Consider the following 17,441-nt stretch of genomic DNA (forward strand, 5'->3'; position numbering starts at 1 on the left):
CCCATCGCACACTCCCAGCACACACCTGTAACCCCCACGCCTTCCCATCGCACACTCCCAGCACACACCTGTAACCCCACGCCTTTCCATCGCACACTCCCAGCACACACCTGTAACCCCCACGCCTTCCCATCGCACACTCCCAGCACACACCTGTAACCCGCATGCCAGCACTGTCGGAGAGAGGGATGTCGATGGAGAGAAGGGAAAACCTACAGCAGAGTCTTCCTTAAGCTTTAGGAAGCCAGCCTGGTGTAAAGTGTCTAGAGTAAGGACCTCTGAGACAGGTGTTTGTTTTGCTTGCTTTCTGCCTACCAGGTGGAGGAGATAAAAGCTTCCAGAGGAAGAAAGAAGGCAAAGTGAGAGACTGACACCCTTGTGTGGAAAGTTCTGAGCTTGCTCTCCTTTAGACTGCGGGGGTGACGATGGGGCAGGAGCAGCTAGAGAGAAGACCTTTAAAGAAAGGTGATGCCTCAGAGGGAAAGAAGAATGGCTGCCTGTCCGTTGGAAACTTCTAGAAGCAGAAGCCTCGCACAAGCCAGTAAAGAGAGCAGAGATGGCTGCAGGGGACAGTTGGACAACCTGTCCAAACAATTACCCCAAAGGAGTATATGATACAGGTTGTCCCTTCCCTGTGCTCATGAGGAAAGTGCAAAAGTCACCAGAGAGAGGAGAAAGACACGGAGTGGATGTCGCACAGATATGAGGAAGGGACACCACAAAGACAAGAGGCTTGAGCTCTTTCCTTCAGTAGCAAAAGAGACCTACAAAGGTTTAGCAGGTGCCAAGACTAGAGAGCTTGCACATCTCAGCAGAGGCCTGCAGAGAACTGATGGAGACCCACCCTCCTGAGCCTGTGGCCTCTTCACAGCTTAAAACCTAATTCAGGCAGAAAGAGGGAGAGAGGTGTAATCCTGAATCTAACCGAGTTTGAACCTCAAATGCCTGACAGAAGTCTTGGAAGTAACTAAAATTGCCTGGACATACTAGATCACATTTTCTAAGTTTAGTTATATGAGCGTACATGTGGGTTTACAGCTTGTGAAAAATCAAACACTATACACATATATGGTTTCAATACTTTCCAACTAATCTTTTGTATTGTCATGATGAAGACTCACATTAAGAAATAAGTGCCACCTTACAATAAAAATCTCGAGATATGTTTCAAAGAAAGACACATACATGAAGGAGATCAGAGTACACTGTTTTTTCAGGAACTTCTTGGTCTGCAGAGAGGGTAAGAGATAGAATTAATACACTGCTGAGAGCACAGGCTGTTGTGGCAGCCCCTGAACTGTGAAGAGTAAACTGCCAGGTGTATCAGAGAGCCAGATGTCCTGTTAAAAGATTTTTTTTTTTTTTTTGTATTTTTCTGAAGCTGGAAACCGGGAGAGACAGTCAGACAGACTCCCGCATGCGCCCGACCGGGATCCACCGGGCACGCCCACCAGGGGCGATGCTCTGCCCACCAGGGGGCGATGCTCTGCCCCTCCGGGGCGTCGCTCTGCCGCAACCAGAGCCACTCTAGCGCCTGGGGCAGAGGCCAAGGAGCCATCCCCAGTGCCTGGGCCATCTTTGCTCCAATGGAGCCTTGGTTGCGGGAGGGGAAGAGAGAGACAGAGAGGAAGGAGGGGGGTGGGGGTGGAGAAGCAAATGGGCGCTTCTCCTATGTGCCCTGGCTGGGAATCGAACCCGGGTCCCCCGCACGCCAGGCCGACGCTCTACCGCTGAGCCAACCGGCCAGGGCCCTGTTAAAAGATTTAATAAATATTTGCTGAGCAACACATACCCTGTATCAGTCATCATATTCGTCATTGGACACAAAGAGAAATAAGAACATTCCTTGACTCGAAGGGGCACATAAAGACTTTTCCTGCTTTACATGTAACGTAGCACCTAACTCATCTGAAGAGAGAAAAGCCATATCTTCATGGATTCTGATGATGACAAAGAGGTCAAAGCCTTGAACCTGAGTGAACTAAATTGAAGTAGAAATTAGGGATGATTTTGTCTCAAATAGCTCCACTTATTAATAAGGCTGAAGCAGTCAACACCGGCATTAGGCTATTTAGCATCTAATTTTCATCCTAAATATAAAGAATAACAGTAATTTGGACCTGATTTGGCCATATCGTTGGGATAGTAGGATTGAATAATGCTAGTCATCTAGATTCTAGACAAAATGCAGTCTCCTATCTCCTTGGATATTTCTAGAATATGTGGCATCTTTGTATATACCATTTCTGTTTAAATATGAGATTGTCAAATCCGATATATAAAAATTGGGTTTTTTTCTTAGGTATCATGGATGAGAAAATGAACAGGAGAATCAGAGATATAACGAGTAAGGGGATCACAGGGCACCTTCTTTATACTCAAATTACTTGAAATAAAATGTCTTTGTAGCAGATGAAAGACATCCCAAGTATGTAGAAGAAAATCACACATATATAAACAGGCCCAAATATAATCGTCATCCATCAATTTTCCGAGTTGGAGGGAAACACAGCAGGAGATAAAACAAAAACAGATCGTCTCGGTGGAATTGTCTCCAAATAATTATTTTATCAATACATTATTTCACACCATCAACTGACCGTGAAAATCCTAGGAAGGCAAACTAGAGACCCATGATGAAAGTAAAGGATAGCAATCCTATCTTTTTGATTGGAGCGAACCAAAACCTTGCAAGAAGAAATTGGCATGCTTAACTGCTCCTGTGAAAGGAACATTCATGAGGACTTTTAGAGAAATGTTTAGAAATCCATTTGTGCCTGTCAATAATGTCTGCCTTTTCAATATGCCAATCCACTCATTAGGACTAATGGCAGACTGGGTATAAAACCGGACAATAGACACAAGACAACCATTGCAGGGAGAAGTAGGGGACTACTTGTTGTTATGGTTATTGCTATTGTTGTTTTATTTGTTTAGGATAAAAAGTAGCAGTAGCCTGACCAGGTGGTGGCGCAGTGGATAGAGCGTTGGACTGGGATGCGGAGGACCCAGGTTCGAGACCCTGAGGTCACCAGCTTGAGCGCGGGCTCATCTGGTTTGAGCAAAAAGCTCACCAGCTTGGACCCAAGGTCACTGGCTTGAGCAAGGGGTTACTCAGTCTGCTGAAGGCCCACGGTCAAGGCATATATGAGAAAGCAATCAATGAACAACTAAGGTGTTGCAATGCACAACAAAAAACTAATGATTGGCCCTGGCCGGTTGGCTCAGCGGTAGAGCGTCGGCCTAGCGTGCGGAGGACCCGGGTTCGATTCCCGGCCAGGGCACACAGGAGAAGCGCCCATTTGCTTCTCCACCCCTCCGCCGCGCTTTCCTCTCTGTCTCTCTCTTCCCCTCCCGCAGCCAAGGCTCCATTGGAGCAAAAGATGGCCCGGGCGCTGGGGATGGCTCTGTGGCCTCTGCCCCAGGCGCTAGAGTGGCTCTGGTCGCAACATGGCGACGCCCAGGATGGGCAGAGCATCGCCCCCTGGTGGGCAGAGCGTCGCCCCCTGGTGGGCGTGCCGGGTGGATCCCGGTCGGGCGCATGCGGGAGTCTGTCTGACTGTCTCTCCCTGTTTCCAGCTTCAGAAAAATGGAAAAAACAAACAAACAAACAAAAAAAAAACTAATGATTGATGCTTCTCATCTCTCCGTTCCTGTCTGTCTGTCCCTGTCTAACCCTCTCTCTGACTCTCTCTGTCTCTGGGGGGGAAAAAAAGTAGCAGTAAATGGATTTCAGATTGACAAAAGAGTGGATCGGAGGTAATTTCAGCAATTTGTAAGAAAAGGTAAAAACAGATAATCTTCCTAATAAAAATTGAGTTTTCTCTAACTTTTATGATTACTGCCATGTATAATGTAACGCTATTAAAATGCTGCTGAAATAAAATCGAAAGGGATAATAACTATCAAGGAGGAATAAAGGACTATTATTATCCTTACCACGAAAGAGATTTGTCCTTAGCATCCTTTCTGTAAGATGTTGTTCTATTATGCCAGCAAAAGCACCAAAATCATTTAAAATTTAAAACATCATTACACATAAGGGAATTTTAGGTTAGTTAATAGCAAAAATGTGATGGAAATGCTGTGCTTTTAAAACAGAGAATGACAAAAGAATGAAACTTTGATGTCTATTCAAATTAATGATGACTGTCAACATTGATTCTTAGACAGTTGGTCATTCTCTCTTAAATGAAAGGCTATGTGAGCAAGTGGATACTACCCACTGACACAACACATTGTTAGAAAATGACAACAGCACCATCTACTGTCAAAGTACAGCATCACTTAAAGTGACATTTGAACACCAAATATTATGATAAACATCTTTAAATTATGTGATAACAAGTATAAATTCTCTACAGTATACAAGAATATGAGGACACTCTGCACATGGTTAAAGAATCTATTCTACACTTTTTTTCACCAGTTATTATTGTATGCACGTGTGTATGATTTAAACCACTGTTTCTACAAGCACAATATAAAAATAAATTAAAAATATTTCTTATATGGTTATAATAAAGTTTTTATGAATACTTTCAGACAGATTTTACCCTTTTCTTAAATTCTTTTATTCCTATTAGCTTCCAGACTGTTTTCTAAATCTAATTAGCAATGAAATATTCCCTGTTAAATTGGAGAATACGTTTTTAGAGAAAAGTGCACACAGCATGGTAGTGAAGGAAATATAGATGTTTATAACTTCACTGTATTGCTGCTACTCATTGCCAATAATGAGTCATAAGTGGTAATTGTGAATTCCGGAATGTACTTTATGTATTAACTAAGTCCCTGAATAAATAAACTATATACACAGAATTTTTAATTAAAAGACATATGTATTAATTGCATTTGTTATATCAGTCATCCAAGGGTGACCTCGACAATGGCACCATTAACCAGGCCAGGAAGCAAACAATAAGCTTAGTCAACAAATATTTTTTTAATATAAAATGTGACCTGAAGTCGTGTGCTATACTTGTAAGGCCTGTTGGTATTATAAATGCTACAACTGACCAAGCAGTGAAAAAATTAATTGGTTGTCTTTAAGCTTGTTTTTAAAATTTGGGATCAAGAGTACTCTGTCACATTTTTAAAATGCGGGATGTTTCCCAGGTGCACACTGGACTGAGAGCGTGCTCCCTCACATGCACCTTGCCGGCAGTAATTTAACCGTTGACATCTTCTTATCTCCCAGTTCACAAACATGGCTACGCTTCTGATTCAAGTCCTTTGTCAGCAATGAGCCACTATAAACACCATCAGAAGTCCTCCTTATTCAAATTCAGACACTCCCTTATGAAGGGTAGGAAACTTCAAGCTGACGGGAGAGGCGCGGTGTACCTACACAGGAATGTTGCCCATACACAGCAGAAAGCCCTGCCTTTGCTACGTGCAGCCATGTTTCACTTGGGTATTCCAAGAGTTATAAATCTCTCCATCCATTTCCACAAATTCAGAGCAGTCTTTACCTTGCTCAGGGTCCCTGAAGTCCATTTTCTTTATTTCATTCTGACTCTCTAACGCCAAGCCAAAGCATTACTCAGCGTGCTGGAGTATTAAACACAAATTCAACTCAGTGAGCTCTCTCAATGCTCCCCTGACCTGCCAGTCACGGAAGTGAACTTGCATTAGTGTGCTGGGTTAACAGTTTTATTTCTTTTTCTTCTCATTTTTCTGTTCCTTCATATTATCTTCTGTGGTCACATGTATCTACCCCAAAGCACAAAAGAAACTACCTACCCTCCTATTTTTTTCTGTTATTTACAGTCAGTTTTTATCCACTATAAACTTGAGTGTAACTTGATTTTGATGCATTTACTAATTATGACCATGTGCATAGCGACTAACTTGTTTAAGGTAAACCCAATTTCAGTAAAATCAAATGCAGGCAGCAGGTTTATCTCAAATAACAGATCCTAACTGCCTCACGTGAAGTTAATAAGTTGCCTCAGGACTGATGCCCAGGTAAACCTGGCGGCTCCAGAGAGCCATGAAGGACAGATCTGAGGACAAACAGGACAATGGAGAAGCAGCCAGCACAGGAAGGGAAAGGGAGCCTCTATAATAGGACAGAAGAAAATTCTGTTTGCAGAAGAAAGATTTTAGCGAAACAAAAGGTTCTGGAGGTGGAACTAAACAGTCTCTAGAGAGCGAGGTTTTCAGTAGATGAGGAAATTAAAGAGGAGCTATCGACACAGGAAGCAGAAACATAGATAGGAGAATGACCCAATGCACTTGTGACATAGGGGACCTGGCCTGAGAGGTGAAGAAGCCACACGGCAAGACAAGAACAACCAGTTAACTAGATCGGTATCAGGTCATGTGGACACTGGGGAAGTTGCATCAGTTCAAATACCTACACCCAAGTGACTGCTTCAAGTTGAAAAACTTTCGCAAGTATCCTAGTCCATAGGATCCAACGACATGGCCAAACAGGTGAGTGTAGTCAACACACCGACCCGAGGTCTCCACGGTAAGGAGAAAGGTAGCTAGGCAAGTCATTATATAACGTCCACGGCTCAGGATGCTGGTGGTGATGCCTGCGACAGGAGTCCTGAGCCCAAGTTAACAGTCTGGACAGCAGTGACCTCAATTCAGGCAGCTATTCCTGCAATAGTCACAGGATCTCAGCAGTGAGAAGTCCTGCTTTCAATGACAGGGATGATAACCACATTTGGCCACATCTCTGCAGCTTTTTAATTATTTTAACGTTCTGAAGCACCGACCAGCTTCAGAATGAATCCAGCCTGGGTCCTCAGGAACAGAAACGCACTTATGTTTGCACAAGATGGAAAATGGAAAAGTACGAGTAGAGGTAAAGGTTACCAGGAGGAAGGGCTTTCCGAGATCTCTGAGGAGCTTCAAGAAGGGAGCAGTTCCACACACTCGTGATGAATGTAGCCCGACACTGGCGTCTGGGGCCACGGAAGGACAGGAGGGCCAGGAAGGTATCCCAGAGCAATCAAGCTGGCTTGGGCACACTGAAAAATCTGTCCTTGTGGTTTAGGTCGAATCTCAGTGCACTCACAGCCATAGTTCACAAAGGAGTAAAAAATCTTCTGTTTGGAAAACAGAACTCATGCTTGCCTTACAAGCTCACTATGCGACACGGAAATTCTATTGTTCAGAAAGGTGGATGCTCTGAGTCTTCCTATATGGGAAAATGTTTAATGCTGAGTCCTAAAAAGATGGTGCTGGGGAGGAGGGGCGGAAGGCAGAGGGGATTACAAATCTCTTCATCCCCACTATAGTAATACTTTTAAATTCACTAAACTGTACATTTCTTCATTTAGAAAATTCCAGCACTTTCTGCCTTTTAAAAAAAAGGTATTCATGCCTGACGGGTGGTGGCACAATGGAATGAGCGTCGACCTGGGACGCTTTTGAAGACCTAGGTTCAAAACCCCGAGATGGCCTGACCAGGTGGCTCAGTGGATAGAGCGTTGGGCTGGGATGCCGAGGACTAGGTTCAAGACCCCGAGGTGGCCATCTTGAGCGTGGGCTCATCTGGTTTGAGCAAGGCTCACCAGCTTGAGCCCAAGGTCACTGGCTCGAGCAAGGGGTCACACAGTCTGCTGTAGCTTCCCCTGCAAGGCACATATGAGAAAGCAACCAATGAACAACTAAAGTGCCACAATGAAGAGTTGATGTTTCTTATCTCTCTCCCTTCATGTCTATCTGTCCCTATCTGTCCCTCTCTCTGACTCTCTCTGTTTCTGCTAGAAAAAAACCCAAAAAACAAAAACAAACAAAAAACACCCCGAGATGCAGGCTTGAGGGCAGGCTAATCTGGTTTGACCACAGGGTCGCTGGCTTGAGCATGTGATCAGCAACATGATCCCAAGATCCTTGGCTTGAGCAAGGGGTCACTGGCTTAGCTTGAGTCCCCTGGGTCAAGGCACATATAAGAAGCAATCAGTGAACAACTGAAGTGCTGCAAGTGTGAGCTGATGTTTCTTATCTGTCTTCCTTTCTCTCTCTTTCTGTCTCTCTCACAAAAAACAAAAGACATTCATAATGTATATTGAAGCAGATTCCATAAGTGATTCATCTGTTTATATATTGGGATATTCTTTTATTACAAAGTTACATTTTGAAAAATTATTAACTATTTTAAGTCCAAACAAAATAAAACACTTCCTCAAATTCTTAAAACAACAACAAAATATTATTTTAACATTTGTAAATTTTGAGCACATTTTAATTCTAAGTTTCATAAACTAGGAATCAAATGAATTAAATCTTCTCAGAGTCATTCATAGTTATAAGAAAAATAAACATTACTATTTTGATAAAACTATATTTGCATAAAAAGTGGGTATTAAAAATATTTTTCAAATTGGATGGACATTGAGAACATTATACTAAGTGAAATAAATAAATCAGAAAAAGCTAAAAACTATATTGTTTCAGATCCAGATGAGATATAAAAATAATATCTCATAGACATAGATAAGAATGGAGTGGTTACCAGGGAGAGGGAGGCTGGGGAGAGGGGAGTAGAGAGTGACAAATATACTGTGACAAAAATGATTTGACTTTGGGTGATGGGCACACAACACAATCAACAGTTCAAACGCTATAAAAATGTTTACCTGAATTCTATATACTCTTATTGATTAATATCACCCCATTAAATTTGATTTCTAAATTTAAAAAATTGTAAAAATAAATAAGGCCAGTTTTAGAGAGGACTAGCTTAATGGTTTTGATTTTGGAGTCATTTACCATGAAGATTATAATAGGAGCTATTAAAGATGAGATCATCCCATTAGACCATAAATATTAGGACTTGAAGAGACTCTAGAACAAGGGTCCCCAAACTACAGCCCGTGGGCCACATGCGGCCCCCTGAGGCCATTTATCCGGCCCCCACCGCACTTCTGGAAGGGGCACCTCTTTCATTGGTTGGTCAGTGAGAGGAGCACATTGACTATCTTATTAGCCAAAAGCAGGCCCATAGTTCCCATTGAAATACTGGTCAGTTTGTTGATTTAAATTTACTTGTTCTTTATTTTAAATATTGTATTTGTTCCTATTTTGTTTTTTTACTTTAAAATAAGATATGTGCAGTGTGCATAGGGATTTGTTCATAGTTGTTTTTTTTATAGTCCGGCCCTCCAACGGTCTGAGGGACAGTGAACTGGCCCCCTGTGTAAAAAGTTTGGGGACCCCTGCTCTAGAATAAAACCATAAAAACATAGAAAATGCAGACAGAGAAAGGATAACTTGCAAAGGAGAATAAATAGTGATTAATCACTTATAAGTAGTGATTAACCCGGTGCCGCGGGCCATCAGGAAGGTGACCCGGATTGGCGAGGAACGAGTGTCTCGAGTGTCTAGAGGGAGAGCGTTCCCTGGTCCCTGTCTGGTGTCTGGGAGGGGCCTGGACTTGAGCCGCCTCTGAGGATGACTTGGCCGAGGGGGGGAGTGTTATCAACAGAAAGTTCTAGAAGGTGACATTTCTTGCCAATTCCTCTCACACTGTCTAGGGAAGTGTTCTAGTCTGTATTGTGGTAAAGGAAAACCTACTGTTGTTTGCTCAGAGAGAATTTACTGAGCAAAGCAGTTTACTGACGTGCCTGATATATTCTCAAGAAGTCGTATATACACCAAGAGACTCTGAATCAGATTTCATCATCATTCAAAAAAGCCAGTGTGTAAAACCATCAGAACAGAGTAGATGGACAGACTAGAAAGACATAATGGGTTGATCAATACAATGCCATGCTTAGTCTTAAATATGGTATATGATAAATAAGCAATAACAGTTAGCAAGGTGCTGGGAAATGTCTAGCAGAGAAATGGCAAGGGGAATAAAAGTAAGAGAAATGAAATACTGCACCAAGGCTGCCAGCCTACATAGCCATCCAACCTCAGTGTGCACACCGCACTCGCTGCTCACTTGTAAAACTTCGCAGCACTATTGTATCTCTGGAGGTTGCTCCCTCTCAACACACAAGGGAGAGTTAGCAAACTTTGGGGGGAGTTTCAGTGTAATTCTATGGTAGATAGACTTGTGTTGCTCATTGTCTATTCTGATCATAAAATAGTCATTCTAACAACAAAATCAGTTAATGCTCCGTGATTCTTTCAGGGTATTACTGCAAGATCTCTGAGACTGCTCTCTGAACAATATTAAACACCATTTTTGCAGTATGATGTTGCATAATTAAGAAACTCAGTGGTAATGGGCATACAATGCAATGAACCGCTCAAAGACTTACTGAGATGTTTACCTGAAACCTATGTGTTCCTATGGACCAATGTCACCCCATTAAAAATACTTTTAAAATAAATAAAAAGAGACTCAGGATAAAATCTGGGAATACTTTTAAAAACATGCCTTGTTTAGTCACAGTTCATTTGTTGAGTGAGTAATATATACTTGCGGATCTTTTAATTACCAAACATGTATCAACTAATTGAACCCGCACAACTCTTACTGTAGATATGATTATTATTATCAATGCCATTTTACAAATGGAGACGTGGAGACTCTGAGAGCTTGAGCGCTTTGCTTGCTCTGTGGCGGCCAGGAGCCCTGACGAGGCCCCGTGCCGGCTTCCCTGCCAGTTACTCTGCTTCCCGGATTTCATCGCGGTGACTGTTCCCTTCCCAACAGTCATGTTCCGGTGAGAGCTCAACCTCATCCTCTGTCCCTCACAATATGGCACCGAGTGTTATCTCTGTAATTTTACACGAGTCAGTATTAATATTTTTTATGATGGCGGTAGAAGAAATTTCTTTTGTGTTGCTTTTTTGAACCGAACAATCAGAAAGAAACTGAATACAATAATGAAGCAATTACATATAGATTTTGATATGAAATAAATATAAAATTGTGATCAATATTTAATGGACTTATTTCCATTTTCTGGTGAAAAAACCTCAAGAGATTGCCTCCGCTGACAGAACTGATGACCGGGAAGGGACACGGGAGGCAGGCATTCTGCAAAGGAGTTCCTGAATGCTTAGTGTCTCCCCTGAAATCATTTCTAGGGCTCACACCACACCGTCTGCGTTCATCTTCCTGTATTTCCTTATTGCTGCCATAAATTTCAAGCATCCTATAATTTCTCACACCTGATCCATGTATTTATTGGCCTGTTGGTATTTCTGACTATAGTTTTACTCTTAAAGGATATTGATCATCTAGTTATAACATCTTTTTAATATTTTATGTTAAAAATACATTTAACATCTTTTTTTCTATTTAAAATACAAATCAAATACAGTATGAATTTGTATTTTAATATTTTTCTTAAATGGACTTTAATGTCATTTTTTGATAAACATGGATAAAATGCTGTGTATAAAAAGTAAAATAAGAGTTTGGGATGATTAAGCCAGTTAGCAAACTCACTGGTTTGATTTTAAAAATATTGAGTAAATCCCTGTAGTTCAAGTAAAGGACAATTGAGTGTGGAGTAAATAAATGAATAAGTTCTTGTAATCTCAACTCTGTTTTAGACAAAGAAGTAAAAATGTACATTCACGAAAGTAAAGAATCAAATGTGTCTGTTCCTGAGTGTTATTCAGGGAAATTTCCACGAGAAGCACATGCCCATTTGCAAATACGTCAATCTGGCCCCTTGTAATCCAGCATTTGGGGTACTTGACTCAAAAGTTTAGTTGGCTTATTCATTCATTTTTAAAAATTATTATTAACTTATTTTTAGTTTAAAAAGTAAGTACAGAAAAGACTGTAAGAATATGTGGTGTTGAAACTGTTCAGGATCTTGATTGTCACTGTGAATACAAGAAGGAACACAGGTGAGAAAGCTGCGAAGAATTCCACCAGTGCACTCACATATACATACACTCACAGATGAGGACAAGTGACACTGGGAACCTGACTAAGACTGCTGGACTGAGTCAATGTCAATATCTTGGCTGTGATATAATATAATGGTTTTTTAAAAAGTTATCATTGGGAGAAACAGAACAAAGTGTGTAAGGGATCTCTCTGTATTATTTCTGTAAAGCCAGTAGCCACGGCCACCATCACAGCCGCCTGGCCCATGCAGGTTCGAATTTGATTTGGATAGACGGTAATGAAACAACATAGCCAAGAACTAGTGGGCCATTACCTTTAATCCTAGCTTGCACCCGGCGGGCAAGAAATACACACAGTGGGAAAACACTTCCCTTTCCATTCAGGGCTCCCAAAGCTACTGACTTATCCAAGTTCCTTAGAATCAAAAGTTTCTATCTCACCAGCCTTATTCACCTCTGTTCCACATCTCCTTCTCTCTGCACAAACTGCACAAACTGCACAAACTGGCTTCTCCTTCAGCACTCTGCCATCTTGGCTGCCTCTCCTCTCTTCCATGTGACCTTTCTCTGCTCTCCTCCTGCATGGGCTCCTCTGCCCCATTTTATAGTGTAAAAATCAAAACCTTTAATCCAATATACAAACAAGGAGGTCTCTAATACAGTGGTTCTCAACCTTTCTAATGCCGTGACCCTGCAATACAGTTCCTCATGTCGCAATGACCCCAAACCAAAAAATAATTTTGGTGGCTACTTCATAACTGTAATTTTGCTACAGTTATGATTCGGAATGTAAATACATGATATGCATTATGTATTTTCCGATGGCTTTAGACGATTCCGCCAGGGTCGCGACCCACAGGTTGAGAACCGCTGCTCTAATACAAAGTTACTTATCTGAGGCATAATGGGATTCCTCATGAGACTGCACCATCCCACATCATGCAACAGTCAAGGACATGGGGAAAAGCTTAGTCTTAAAACTAAGCCTTAGGCTATAACAACCCTATCTGCTTACAGCCTGTCCCCCGCACCCAATACAAACTATAAGGAAGCAAACATATATATCATATTTACAAACTTATTTGACCAACAATTTCTTACAACCACATGTGTGTATATAACTATCTCAGTGAACACTTCAATGAAAGGTAATTGCATAATTTCAAATTAACTTTATTAAACAGGAAAGTAACATAAATATCAAATTAAATTTTAAAAATTTACTTTTTATGAATTAAACATTTTATAGTTAAATTCCTTTTTAAGGCTACCATTACCTCATTGAAAAATTACCTTACATTTATATAATTTTTTGATTTATAAACAACTTTGGTATTCTCTTCTAGGTCGTATCTTCTGTATTACTCTTCTCACATGTAGACTTACTTGTTGTATTGGCATATGACTGAAAAAGTGTCCAGCCGGGTTCTATCTACAGAGTACGTGGAAATATATATATATATTTTTTACTGTGAAGCAGCAAATACAATATTTTATAATACCCAAAAATAGAAATACTGGTTTTTACATGGGGAAAAAAATGCAGTTATTTCCTAACTTGGATGGTAATAAAAATATTAGAACAATAAGAAGGAGGCAAGGGGAGATGGAGAAGAAAAAAACATAGTACTTATTATTTATTATAACTGATATTAATCTATGAGCTTTGATTTTATTAATTTATTTGACCTTATCACAATCCTATAAGATTGATAGTATAATATAATGACCTCCATTTCATAGATGAGAAAACTGAGACCAAGAGTAAAATAATTCTGTCAAGGTCAAATATCTAGTTAAGAGGCAAGGTTCAGCCTGACCAGGCGGTGGTGCAGTGGATAGAGCGTCAGACTGGGATGCGGAGGACCCAGGTTCGAGACCCCGAGGTCGCCAGCTTGAGCGCAGGCTATTCTGGCTTGAGCAAAGCTCACCAGCTTGGACCTAAGGTCGCTGGCTTGAGCAAGGGGTTACTCGGTCTGCTGAAGGCCCGCGGTCAAGGCATATATGAGAAAGCAATCAATGAACAACTAAAGTGTCGCTACGAAAAACTGATGATTGATGCTTCTCATCTCTCTCCATTCCTGTCTGTCCCTATCTATCCCTCTCTCTGACACTCTCTGTCTCTGTAAAAAAAAAAAAAGAATTGAAATATTATTGTTGGGCAGATAAAATATATTATGCTCACTTTGTTAAAGATGGTGCTGCCCACGAGGAGGCCGTCACCCAGGTGATATTAATGTGTGTTGGGGGCGGGCTGTGGGCAGGCAGAATCCTTGTAGCCTGGGGCTTGGTTTTGGGATTAAGCCTTTCCCACTCTTTTTGATGTGGGGTGGTACAATCCCATCATGTCTCTGATGGGTGACTTTGTATTAGAGACTTCCCCATTTTGTATATTGGATTAAAGGTTTTGATTTCTACACTATAAAATGGGGGCAGAATGGGAGCTTGCGCTCTTAGTTCCTGAAATTAGCATTAGAGAGGAGAGCAGAGAGCAGAGAAAGGCCATGTGGAATAGGCCAGGAGAAGCAGCCAAGATAGTGGAGTGTTGAGTGAGAAACCAGTTTGTGCAGAGTTTGTGCAGGGAGAAGGAAGGAGATGGGGAACAGAGGTGAATAAGTCTGGTGAGCTAGAAACCTTTGATTTTAGGAAACTCGGATAAGTCAGTAGCTTTGTGAGCACTGAATGTGAGTGGGTTTTGGAGCCCAGTGTGTGTTTTTACTTGCCCGCTGGGTGCAAGCTAGGATTAAAAATGATGGCCCACCAGCTTTTGGTTCCATTGTTTCTTTACCGACTGTCCGAATCCAATGCGAACCTGCATGGGCCGGGCTGCTGTGATGGTGGCCGTGGCTTCTGGCTTTACAATTATAAATAGTATTATAAAAAAAAAAAGAGTCAAGGTGGAATTAAATCAAGGCAGATTTCTTCTGGCCTTAGGCTATCTTCAGTGTATACAAATCCTAAAGTAAATCTCCTCTTTACCCAAGATAAGGCTGCTTTAGCTAACTAACATGTCAAGAATCTCAGCTTTTGGCTAGAATTGCATCAATAGAACCAATAACAATGATTATTTTTTGCTAATCTTTAGAACTTTTTTTTTTTTTTTTTTTTTGTATTTTTCTGAAGCTGGAAACCAGGAGACAGTCAGACAGACTCCCGCATGCGCCCGACCGGGATACACCGGGCACGCCCTCCGGGGCGTCGCTCTGCCGCAACCAGAGCCACTCTAGCACCTGGGGCAGAGGCCAAGGAGCCATTCCCAGCGCCCGGGCCATCTTTGCTCCAATGGAGCCTTGGCTGCGGAAGGGGAAGAGAGAGACAGAGAGGAAGGAGGGGGGTGTGGAGAAGCAAATGGGCGCTTCTCCTATGTGCCCTGGCCGGGAATCGAACCGGGTCCCCCGCATGCCAGGCCGATGCTCTACCACTGAGCCAACCGGCCAGGGCCAATCTTTAGAACTTTAAATGACCTGTCATGACTGTTGGGCAGATAAAATGTATTATGCTCACTTTGTTAAAGATAACAGGAGGAGGCCGTCGCCCAGGTGATATTAATGTGTGTTGGGGTGGGCTAAAGGCAGGCAGAATCCTTTAGCCTGGGGCTTGGTTTTGGGATTAAGCCTTTCCTACCCTTTTTGATGTAGGGCGGTACAATCCTATCATGCCTCAGAGGGTGACTTTGTATTAGAGACTTCCCTGTTTTGTATATTGGATTAAGGGTTTGGATTTCTACACTATAAAATGGGGACGGAATGAGAGTTTGGGCTCTTGGTTCCTGAGGTTAGCATGAGAGAGCAGAGAGAGTAGAGCCAGCAGCGAAAGGAGGCCACGTGGAGAAGGCCAGGAAAAGCAGCCAAGATGGTGGAGTGCTGAGTGAGATGCAGATGGGGAACTGAGGAGAATAAGTCTGGTGAGCTAGAAACCTTTGATTCTAGGAAACTCGGATAAGTCAGTGGCTTTGTGAGCACTGAATGTGACTGGGTTTTGGAGCCCAGTGTGTATTTTTACTTGCCTGCCGGGTGCAAGCTAGATTAAAGAAAATGGCCCACCAGTTTGTGGCTCCTTTGTTTCTTTACCAACTGTCCGAATCCAATGCGAACCTGCATGGGCCAGGCTGCTGTGATGGTGGCCCTGGCCGTGGCTCCTGGCTTTACAATGACATTTGAGGAATTTTTTGTGGTCCATCGGGAAGAAAGTAAAAAACAATTCATTGTTACAGCATATATCATAGAAAGGAAGAGATAAGCAAATAAAATATCAAACAATAAACAATGATGATTTTTCATAGTCAATATATTCAACACGTACTCTGCACTATAAAGTGGGAGCAGACCAGGAGCTTGCTCTCTCAGTTCCTGAGATTAGCATTAGAGAGCAGAGCAGAGAAAGGCCACGTGGAGGAGGCCAGGAGAAGCAGCCAAGATGGTGGAGTGCTGAGGGAGAAGCCAGTTTGTGCAGAGTTTGTGCAGAGAGAAGGAGATGGGAAACAGAGGTGAATAAGGCTGGTGAGCTAGAAACCTTTGATTCTAGGAAACTCGGATAAATCAGTAGCTTTGTGAGCACTAAATGTGAGTGGGTTTTGGAGCCCAGTGTGTGTTTTTACTTGCCCACCGGGTGCAAACTAGGGTTAAAGATGATGGCCCACCAGTTCATGGCTCCGTTGTTTCATTACCATCTGTCCAAATCTAATGTGAACCTGCATGGGCCAGGCGGCTGTGATAGTGGCCGTGGCTACTGGCTTTACATCTTGTATATACTTTAAGTCATATGCAATAGAAGCCAGAACGGTGACCACAGAGGCTTGTCTGTCTAGCTTAGAAAAAGGATCTGATCGAGTAGCAGGAGGAATTAATGCAAGCCCGTGAAATTGTAAAGAAACTGATTAGTTAGCTTAATGAAAGGTAGTCCTTCCCAGCCCAAAAACAGAAACAGGGACTTAACAGAGATCTAACCCCTTTTGCCTTTCTTTTGTCCTTCTTTCTGCCTTCCTGCAGAGAGAAATGCACTAGCTCCATTTGCAGCCATGCTGCTTGGACTGACAGCCAGACGATGTCCCAAGTACAGGTCTTGAGCAGCACCTAGACTGGACTAAGCTTCGATACGGACTAAACCGTGGTGCAGAGTATCTAGACTTTGATCCTTATATTGGGCTTATTGAAGACTAGACTGAACTTTTTCCTTGACTAGACAGAGGGAGATAAGATATTGGGAACCGCCTGACCTGTGGTGGTGCAGTGGATCAAGTGTTGACCTGGAACACTGAGATCGCTGGTTTGAAACCCTGGGCTTGCCCAGTCAAGGCACATATGGGCGTTGATACTTCGTGCTCCTCCCCCTTCTCTCCTTCTCTCTATCTCTATCTCTCTCTATCTCTTTTCTCTAAAAAATGAATAAATAAATAAAAATAATTTGATATCAGGAACCTGTGATTATCCTTCTATTTTAACCTCAAATACATCTTACTGCAAAAGCCTAAGTTTCTCCAAGTGCATTTTATAAAATGCTTTTTATATGACACTATGCACAAACCCTACCAGAACTGATATCAAATTCACATGACCTATTATTCATGAACCAGTCTCAACTCTGAAGGGATCATGGCATTAGAGTCCAATTTTAGAAGAGCTGAACTAGCTTAATTTCACTCAAAACATGTGGTTTCT

Source organism: Saccopteryx leptura, chromosome 7 (assembly GCF_036850995.1).
Source record: "Saccopteryx leptura isolate mSacLep1 chromosome 7, mSacLep1_pri_phased_curated, whole genome shotgun sequence".
NCBI classification, from domain to species: Eukaryota; Metazoa; Chordata; class Mammalia; order Chiroptera; family Emballonuridae; genus Saccopteryx; species Saccopteryx leptura.